The sequence below is a fragment of the Podarcis cretensis genome (assembly GCF_951804945.1).
Source record: "Podarcis cretensis genome assembly, chromosome: 5".
Classification (NCBI taxonomy): Eukaryota; Metazoa; Chordata; class Lepidosauria; order Squamata; family Lacertidae; genus Podarcis; species Podarcis cretensis.
This window is the reverse complement of record NC_137174.1, coordinates 2,324,215-2,334,722: the sequence shown is the minus strand read 5'-3', so window position 1 is coordinate 2,334,722 and position 10,508 is coordinate 2,324,215. Positions and strand designations below refer to the sequence as shown.

At 39.4% G+C, this 10,508-nt stretch overlaps 1 long non-coding RNA gene across 1 annotated transcript; it reads right to left on the bottom strand.

Annotated features, from left to right (window-relative positions):
• Nucleotides 1-951: 951 nt before the first annotated feature.
• On the bottom strand, nt 952-2,935 carry LOC307215827. Its single transcript, XR_013838650.1, has 2 exons — nt 2,168-2,935; nt 952-2,133 (listed from the first exon to the last, which is right to left on the bottom strand). It is a non-coding gene; the product is annotated as an uncharacterized lncRNA (long non-coding RNA).
• Nucleotides 2,936-10,508: the final 7,573 nt, after the last annotated feature.

Here is a 10,508-nt window from a genome sequence, read left to right as displayed (position 1 = left end):
AATCAGAAGGTCGGCGGTTCGAATCCCCACGATAGGGTGAGCTCCCGTTGCTCGGTCCCTGCTCCTGCCAACCTAGCAGTTCGAAAGCACATCACAGTGCAAGTAGATAAATAGGTACTGCTCCAGCGGGAAGGTAAACGGCATTTCCGTGCGCTGCTCTGGTTCACCAGAAGCGGCTTAGTCCTGCTGGCCACATGACCTGGAAGCTGTACGTCGGCTCCCTTGGCCAACAAAGCGAGATGAGCGCCGCAACCCCAGAGTCGGGCACGACTGGACCTAATGGTCAGGGGTCCCTTTACCTTTTATTTTATAGGCTACACACTGCAACTAGTCACATGTGTCTGCTAAAACTGTAATTTGTGAGGTCCTCTGTATTCTTTAGGATTGCTTCATTTGTAGTCTGTGCAAATCCCTTATTAGAACACCTGTTTCAAAGATAACATTTTATAAGATCACAGCAAAATCAGTCACCTTGATTTTGGAAGAAGAAAAATCCTAGATCTGCTTTAGTTGGTTCTCTTTGTGGCAACTCCATCTTTCCATTAAATATCTTCCCACTAAAATACATGGATGGCATTTGCAAGAGGGGCATTCTGTGATTTTGTAAAAAGTATCAGATCCAAATAGTTCCACCCTTTACATTCTTAATTACTTTACCGAATGACAATCCCTTATTTTTTAAATCTGACCTGGTTTCTGTATAGCTTGAAACAGTGGCCTGCCTCAGCTTTCTGTTCCTGGCTACTGTAGGCTGGTTTTTCTCCAGATCGTTTAAACCTTTTGTATTTCATAAACCATGGCTTATTAAGACTGAAACCAGTATTAGAGCCCTTTGGCTCTCCTCATATTGTGCACCAGCTGTGGCATGAAGAGCCTTGCTTATATTAAGGCCAGGCTCACTCTTGTGTCCAAACTGGAGAACTATGGCTTAGTGTCAACAAACTAGGATCATACCTGGGTTTTTTTAAAAGTTTGCAAGCTGCTGTTGGTTTCTAACTGACCAATCAGCAGCATTTTGCTTTCTCTCTGTGACCTTCCATGTAATTTAGAATAATTTAGAATGCTATGGGATGCAGTTGTAGGATGATGTGAAGATTTCTAGTATTTTGTGAATACCTGTGGGTTGCACCTATGAATGACAAGTGCTGAAATAACTTTTGAGAGCCTACAGAACTTCAGTAATATAATACGTTAGTCAGTGGATTTTAGGAGAAGCACTGTCAGAAAGTGCACTAGAAGACTGCTTGCACTATCATTCAGAGTACTCAGGATTGGGACCATAACTCAAGGTGCAATGTTGAAGAAAAAATTGTTTTCCAAAAATGAAATTGGCTACCTCAACAAATTGTGAAAAAGAAGGCAGCAAGCTGACTAGCTCAATAAATTTATAATATATGACTCAGGGTTGCAAGTCCAAGGTAACTGGAAACAGTTCTAATATCTACTCTCATCATGCAAATTGTGTAGCTTGTGGGGGGAGTCACACTACTTTATTTTTTGCACACTTATATCCATGTTGCATTATTTCTGTGTATTTAACCTGTGGCACTTTCATTAACTGTTAGGTACTAATTATTACTTAATTATAATGTGAGGGGGCACTTAAATGCATGGACATTTGAGCTGAGTCTGCTCCCCTCGCTTCCTCGAGCACATTGGGGTATACTTTTTCCTATTCCCCAAGTGAGCCCATAAAGCTTGACATTTTTCACACTACAGCAAGATTTTGTGTGCCATAGGAGTGGCAAATGCAATTTTCCTGTAAAGTCCCATGTTGCCCAACACGCTTTTCAGTCCTGCAATGATCTTTCGGCACCAGCTGCCACGTTCCTGATTTTTCTCTGTGGCCTCTGCGCTGGAGATACCACTTCCCTTCTCTTTCCCTGTGCTAACCAAAACCAGAGAGCGCTACGTAACAAAAACGCTTCTTAAAACAGATCAGTACAGTGGAGGGTGGGCAGTACCTCACGTAGCTTGGGCAGCAATGGCACCACATGGGCAACACTGACACAAGCTCACTTTCAATGAGAGCACAGGAAGCAGGCGTAGATTGAGCTGTGGCCCTGTGACTAGATTTCTTTTTAGGCCCATATTTATAGCTGCTGCTTATCAGTGCCTTGTAGAATTTCTTCACTTTGACATCTAGCACCACCTCAGCATGTTATACTGGGGCATGGTGCAGTTGTGCTGTCCCCCTCAAACTGAGTCTCAAATTGATGATGTTGACTTTGACTTCAGTGGGATAATAAGAGTAATTGAGAAGTGAGCCCATACTGATCCTATTGTTCTGTCTTTTCTATATGTGTAACTCTCCTCTGGGTTTCATTTCATGATGTTTCACTGTGACCTGGAAATAATTATATACGGTATGTTGAATTTGCTATGCTTCTCCGTTATGAAATATATTTGATGTTGTGCTGCTATTATTTAATCAAACGTGATAGTTTTGATCCATTTCATATAAATAATGCCATGAACAAACCTACAGAAAATTGGTGGTGTAACAATTTTTAAAGAAAGCATTGGGTTGAATTTAATTTTTCACAGTTCTAAATATGCAAATATTTTCAATAATATGGACACTTTCACAGATGAAAAATTGGGAGCTGTATATTATAGCAGTAATGGGCTTGTTTAGAGTTATGTTGCAGTTACAGTTGCCATCCATGTGCACGGTTAGTTCTTCAGTGAGCAAAGGAGACTCTAATATAACTGTTTACAATAGTTATAAACCTGAATTTTACAGTTTTTAGGATTTTTATCTGTGGTCTAGTAGGCATAATTAGACCCACCAGCTTATTTCTGTTGCTATAAACTTTAGATTTAAGTATGTTTTGCACTGAATTTGCACTGCATTTGTAATTAAAAACTTTTTAAAAAATTTATAGGGAACAATTAATAAGCCAACATTGCTATGCAACCCACTTAATGTGCCAGCACATATACTAAAATTGGAATGATACAGAGAGAATGTGCCAGCACCATTGAGATGGATGGGAGAGTTGCACAGCACCATTCCTTGGTAGGTTGTGCTATTTAATGGTGACTTTTGATTGCCCCAGGAAAGAGACAAGCCATAGAGACAGAGCCTGATGCTTCCAGTTATGTCTACTTTGGAGCTAAAGGAAACAAACCTCATATAAAAACATGTTGGTAACTTAAATATTTGTGATTTTAGTTTTATTTGGAAGCATTCTAATATGTTGCCTTGAGCAATATAGGTGATACCTGCTCTACTTGCAATGGCATATACTGATTGATATTTACAATTTACACCTCCTTGTGTAGAACAATTTTAAAATGCGGGCTTGAACCAGAGTACCTAACTGACAACATAGTCTATAACTTTATTTTTCTGCACTGTTTATTTTTTTCTAGGCAGCAATAAAACAACCTGTGAAAAGCTCTATCAGATGTATTATAACTGTATTGTAAGCTTGCTTTCTGAGACTCTGCTTCTGAATCTGTTATGCTCCTGGTTCATCAGGCTTTTCTAAAGATGTTTGTTAAATCATAATTGGGAGAGGGGGGAGCAAAGCAAGAGTTAGATGAAGAAAATGACCAAGGATGAAACCTCATGTCTGCATTTAGAACAGTTTTCACAAATGGAGACTTATGAAAGGAAAGATCTTAGGATTTCACCCAAGGATTAATAGACTCAATGAATGCAAGGTAGACTCATTACAGATACAGTGAAGGAAGTAATCCCTGAGCATCCTTTCTAATTCAATGACTTGTGTTGCTTTTTAAAAGCTTTACTAGCTAATGCCTAGGAAATAAAAATTCTATCAACATGTTGATTTTCAAGGCAATGAAAGAAAACAGTTAGGATTACACTGACATGATGGGCAAAGAGGAACTGTCATTTATCTAATTGATTATTTCCAAAATGAGATCCCACTGACAAGTTGGCAAATGAGATGAAGGGAATCCAGGTTGCTCCAAACGCCCCCAGTTTAGATTGCCACTTGAACAATCTGATGTTTTCAGTTTTTTCAATGCACCTAATGCAACTATATCAATTATCAAATGAGGATTCAGTTGAAGCTGAGTTTTTTGCCTTATTTTGAAGGTGGGTTACTTAATGAAATACCGGGGATGAGAACTTAACTCCAGACATCTCTCTCTCGTCCTCTTCCCTTAAGAGAGGGCTGGTGGCTCTTCCCAGCTCTGCCTTGCAGTTCAGTAGCTTTTAAGGAACTTTAGTAATATTTGTTCAAAACGGAGGGAAGAGAAACAACTCGGGTTCATGCTTCATGACACATGCTTCATGAGAAATGCAGCCCCTCCCACACCAATAAAATCACCGGGGGGGGGGGCATGGTCTGGTTGGGTTCATCTGACTTCTCTATATAGGGAACATCACCATGGTCTGATTTCCACAATGATTGGGATACTTTTAGAGCTGCCACTATTGTGAGAATTTGTGCATCCATGTGCACAGTATCAAAGTTACAGTGGTACCTCAGGATGCAAATGGGATCCATTCCAGAGCCCTGTTCTCATCCTGAAGCAAACGCACCCAGTGTCCGCGCGGGTCGCGTTTTGCCGCTTCCGCGCATGCACGCGACATCATTTTGACCGTCTGCGCATGCATGTGCATGCGGCGAAACCCAGAAGTAACATGCTCTGTTACTTCTGGGTTGCCTCGGAGTGCAACCCGAAAATACTTAACTTGAAGCACATTTATCCCGAGGTAGACTGTATTGAGTTCTGTAAATAGTGCTTTTCTGCTAGACAGCTGCAAATACTCTATCAATCTCAATCTCTCTCTCTCTGATCCTAGGGACTTGAGGCGGAGAAGGGAAAAGACTTGTGTTATGTTCACTATGAAAGTGATAGTTGGGAAATACAAAGGGGGCATGTTAGCAGCTTTCCTTTGTTTCCCTTCAATGTGTTCCCTCATCCCACCTCAAGGGTTAACTTATTGCAAGACTTGCTATGTTTCACCTGCTTTTAAGCGTGAGGCAGGGAGCTGAGAAATGCATAGGCCTTCCACCAAAGCGGCAAAACAGCTTTTAGGAAGAGGAAATGTGTATTATACTTGCTTTGAGAAATAGTAGTGGAGGAGAGCATTCCAGCTTTAATTGACCTTGCATTAAACAACAAAGCAATGCTTCACAACATTTTTCATAATGTAATAGTTGTAACTAGGGAGACTTCATCGTCTAGCACATCTGGATTTTGTGTTGGGTTTTAAATTCAGGTCCTGGTTATTGACCAGCTCAGTCTTTCAGTTCATATGATAACAATATTCTGGTTGAATAAGCTAAATGCAACTTCAAGCTTCATAAAAGCTACCAGGATTAAGGCATGGGAAATCCTAGACATGCATGTAACTTCTTGCTTTCATTTATTACCAGTTAATAGCTATATGCATTGCTGGCTGAAGTGATCAGTTACAGGGTTAAAGCTGTGAAGCAGGGCAGCAGAGCAACTTGATTTTTAAAATGTTTTCCTTAATTCTATCCTGTCATGTGCCTTTTGGAGTGATCTGCAGGTTCAGAGCCTTAAGAAATTTTGAATAGCAGTATTTAAGTACAGTATCATAGGCAATACTACATTCTTTGATACAAATGTATAAAAATGAAATAACTTCACACGTATTTTGGATTATTTGTTTTAAACTTAACTTTGGATTATATTGTAATGTACAATAGCCTGTGGAAATGCATCATGTTGTTCGCAAAAACTGTTGAACAGGTTTATGAGATTGGTTTACGTCATTCTCTGCATTTACGGTTAGAGGAAGTGAAAATGAAACAAGCTCCTTTAAAAAAGAAAAAAGGGGAATTTGCACATTCCCCCACTGGTGGGAATGGATAGTGTGCCTGGCTGCCTGCAGGGGGCTGGACAAACAGTCTATATTCTTGTACACTGCTTCTCTACATGATGGAGGATTCTTATGTGCCTTCTTTAGAGTAACACTAACAATGCAATCCTAGCATGTTCACTCAGAAATAAGGTTTTGCTGAGCTGAAAGGGGCTTACAGGATTGGAATCTTAACTCAGGTTAAATTCAGTAATAAAACAGCTGCATGTAGTAGCATTTAGATGTGGGTATGAAATCTCTTTAGTAAAATATGAGTTTTATAGAGGAGTAACATTGAATTCTTCCCTTTTCTGCTTGCAAAAAAACTCACCCAGAATATTTAAATCTGGTCGATCCATTTTAGAATAAAAATGCCTATTAATTGACAATGTATTTTTCTAATTTTTGACTGATTTTCCTGTTCAGACAACAAAGGATTGAATAAGAAAAAATGTATTTAATGAGTCTGCTGGAATAGTGTCCAAATCTGTGTGTACTTTAAACTCTGTAAGGACTGATGAATGTATGTAAAAACACTTCACAGTGTGATTTTTGCCTTAATGGTTTAAAATAGTCTTTCATAAAATAAAATATTCATTTAAAATGTATCTTGGTTTTTATTGTTATTACTTTAGATACTGAAAGCATTTTTACCCCACCCTTTTGCCACACACAGTACAACCACAACCCTTAAGCTTATTCTGAAACACATGACGCACAAGAAAAATGTAGAAAACAAACAAACTCTGGGCACTATCACCTCCAGAGCAACACCTCTTTTGTTAGCCTCTTTTGTTAGCCTCTAAGACAGGGGTGCCCAAACTTTTTTCAAAGCGGGCCAGATTTGATGATGTGAACATGCTTGAGGGCCAACCAAAGATAACCTTTTTTTAGGATTGAAGTTGTTGAAGTTTTTTACCCCAGGAGTTTTTTTACCCACAAGGGTCAGATTAGGCCCCAAAACAGACTTGGACATGCCTGCTCTAAGAAAAAGCATTGCATCTTGCACTTAATTGACTGATTATATTCCTGTGCTGCTTTTTGTTGAAATGAATTCTAAAGAGGCTTGCAAACAATAAATAACAGTAAGATGATAAAACACAATAGAACATCACAAAAACAGCATAAATAACATAGAATAACTAACAAATCATCAGTGAAACAATTGCAATCTTAAAAAAAAACACTGTTAACAAAGCAACAACTGAAAACGCCACCACAATTTAAAGCAAAAGTCATATGTTTTCCTTGGTAGTGAGAGAAGTTGGGCGTGGTTGGTTGTCTTGGCTGTATAATCAAATAGAAAGAACTCCAGTGACACGGGTGTAAAACCACACATGCCCACTCTTAAGTAATTACCACCCCACCTCCCTCCCTTCTTCCCCAACAGTATTCGAAACAACACATTCTCACATCAAAAGTAAAGAAGATTCTACAATTTGGAAAAAAGAGAACGCATGTTCTTTTGTAAAACTAGAAAATCTTTATTTGTCCTATTTGTTTAACAAATCAATACTGCGTTTACGAGCTATAAAACAGTATTCATAACAACAGGAGCCAAGAAACAAACTAAGCAGGGTTAAGTTCAGGCACACTCCACACCCCCATGACTCATAATCTTTCAGTGCATTAAAATACCCTTGCAAATAATCCCTGTGGCAGCAACTCCCTTCTGAAGGTTCCTCAGGCTGCAGGTGGGGCAGCACAGGTGAAACCAGCCCCCCCCCCATGGCAAAGAGAGTCTCCAGAGGAAGAACTGTGAGGGGAGAAACAGCTCCCCCATGAAGACCCCTAGGGCTGGAGGGTGGGGCAAGACAGGTGTAAAAAGGCAGGTTGCAGAATTTTTTTAATATAGCAAAGCACTACAGTGCTACACAAAAGAGCAACTTTTAAAATTAAAGGTGATAAAATGCTGCCTGCCACAAAGGCTATATCGAATGTGTGACAAGCTGTGAAAGGGTGACCTGCTCACATCCAAACCACACCTCTTAAAGCTTGAAACAGTAGAGCTAAGGGCATCTATAACTTTAGGGATTGTGCTCCTCTTCTACATTTCTCAAAGCCAGACGCAGCCTTGGGAAACAGGATAGGTGATGCTAAGTGAACAGGGCATGGCTGTTCTCCCTTAAACACCTTGTGTGGAAGCACCTTCAATGCATGCAGTAGTTGCTCAATCACTATTATTTCCTCTATTTCTGATGTTAAAGAGGTGATCACTGGTCTCTGAAGTCAAAATGTCACCAGCTGCACACAAGAGGGACCAGCATGGTTGCAAAAGTACGAAACATTTAGGAACAAAAGCCATCACACTAAAGACTTGAAGTGTTTGATGTGGATGCAATATTGGCTGAATGTTGGAGGAGTGGAAAACAGGTGGAAGAATAGAGAGGAGTATCCTGAAATGGAGCACTTCATACTATGATGTTTTGTAAGTTCCACTTTACTGTACTTGCTTGTAGTACAAAGATTAAATCTACAGCAGAAATCACTTAAATTGCACCTTCTACTCTAAAATGCATATTTCTATCATATGCTACTGCTTAAAGTTCAAGGCTTACACAGTACTTGTCACGTAGGCTGCTGAACTTTTGTGTGACTAGAATTTGTGGCTCCATTGTATAGAAGACATGCTATGTGTTCAGCAAATTTTGCACTAAGATGACAGGCCACAATCTTGAAAATTTCCTGCAGAAGTCCCACTGATGTGAACAGGAAATACCAAAGAGAATTTAGTTTCTCTAAAATTCAAGTTTTGCATTTTATTTTATTTTTAAAAAGTTTCTTTAGAATTAGATGTATTATTTTGTATTTGATCTTTCTTGGTAGCCTAATTTAGGATGTTTGATCCCTTTGCTCATTATTCCCCCAATTCATTTGAGACTTCTGAAGATGGTAGTAAAACATGTGCTTGTTAAAGAAAGCTTGTAATGAGTGACCTGTCTGACACTAAGCCAGTTATTCAGTCTTGGGATTGGGACATATTCTGAAAGTCAACATTTGCCAAGTCAACCCCTGAAAGTTACACTTTGCTAAAATAACACACAGGGTTGTTGTTAGCCAATCATAAATATAGCGTGCATTTTTTAAAAACAATCCTACAATATCATGACTTATTTGCTACCCTCTGGTGGTGACATTTAACACAGTAGCAAAATTATCTGCACGTTACTTAGAGATATGTCCCTCTGTTTTCAAGAGGGCTCACCTCCCAGTTTTTGTTTTTGTTTTTAGGATTGCACCTTTAGGATGCCTCCAGGTATGTGTGTGTTGTGGGATCTGTGCTCTCAAACGCAAGGTTTTTTGCTGCATCCATATGACATCGTGGTAATCAAAATGCCAGCCCACATTTTCCCCATTTAATTTAGTGTTCTCTTTTCTGGGGTAAGTGTAAAAACAACAACACCACCTGTTATCAATGACCCATTTGCAATTTCTCAGCAAAACCTTTATAGTATGAAACCTCTACTACATCACTTAAATTCATTGCAGCTATGCAATATTTATCTATGAAACGCCCTTAAAATGTAGTTTAATATCCAATAGCCAAGATGTTCAAGATAGACAGCGAGGAAGGTCATTCAAGCTATTGTCTGTTGATGTGTTTGGATAGGCTGTGTGTGCTAAAGAGAGATAAGACTGGTCATGCAATGGTTATTAAAATACAGCTCCAACACAAGCAGACTTCTGCAGTCCACATAATTTGCATGGCTTTGCTTCCCCCTAACATTATTCATTTTATCCTTTCTTGCATAATTCTGGTTTTGCCAGTTGTGGAGAAGAGCAAAAGCACTGAAGATCTGCCCCTCCCAAATCACTGGGACTCTTCCTTTGCTTCACTTCCCAGCTTTCCAACTTTCAGAAGCAATGTCTCCAATTGCAGGTCTGTATTTGCAACTGAAAGAGGGTGAAGTCTTCCTTTTAACATAGCAAGCAAAATGAAGAATGGTGTACCCTGTATCCTGTTCTGTACTTTATGGGAGTTCCTGTGCAATTGCAGCTCCTGCAGAGCCTTAGGAATGGGCTTGGTCCTTTAAGTGTAGTTATTTCAATGCAGGCTTCCATAGTCATCGGCTGATAGATATGGACTGCTGAATTGCTGCTCTACCTGAACTACACTGAATGAGGCAGGATCTTGGTAGTTTTATTTCTTATGTTTTTAACCAGCCCTTCTCCAGCATACCTACTGGCTACTGGCTATGACAATGATTGACATAAAGGGGTAGCAAATGAGCTGTCTTGCGTGTTCAATTTAACCAACACAATTTTCATTGTTGAGCTGGAGGATTTAACTATTGATAACATCCCCTGGCATAATTATAAGATTTTAGCAGCTGGAAAAATTCTGAGGTACAGTTAGAATGTGGTGATAGCACAGAGAAGTTGGAGTCATGCTGAAAGTCATGACAACCCTTCATTGCCCCAAGGTGGTAAGTTTTTAATAAAATATGCAGAGAGGTGATAGAACAGTCATAAATGCTCGTTAGTTATATGTATGGTAATCACAGTTCATTATTCTTCTAATCTGGTGATAAAACTTTCCTGTTTAATCAATCAACAAGTCTAAACAGGAAAACAGCTCTGTCTGATGGTGCTCAGGCTTGTTTCCTTACTTGCAGTGCAAACTTGTTCAGTGCATGCCTATTGTTTAGTCAGAAGTAAGCTCCACTTATGCTTAAAATTCTACAAGGCAGGCTCA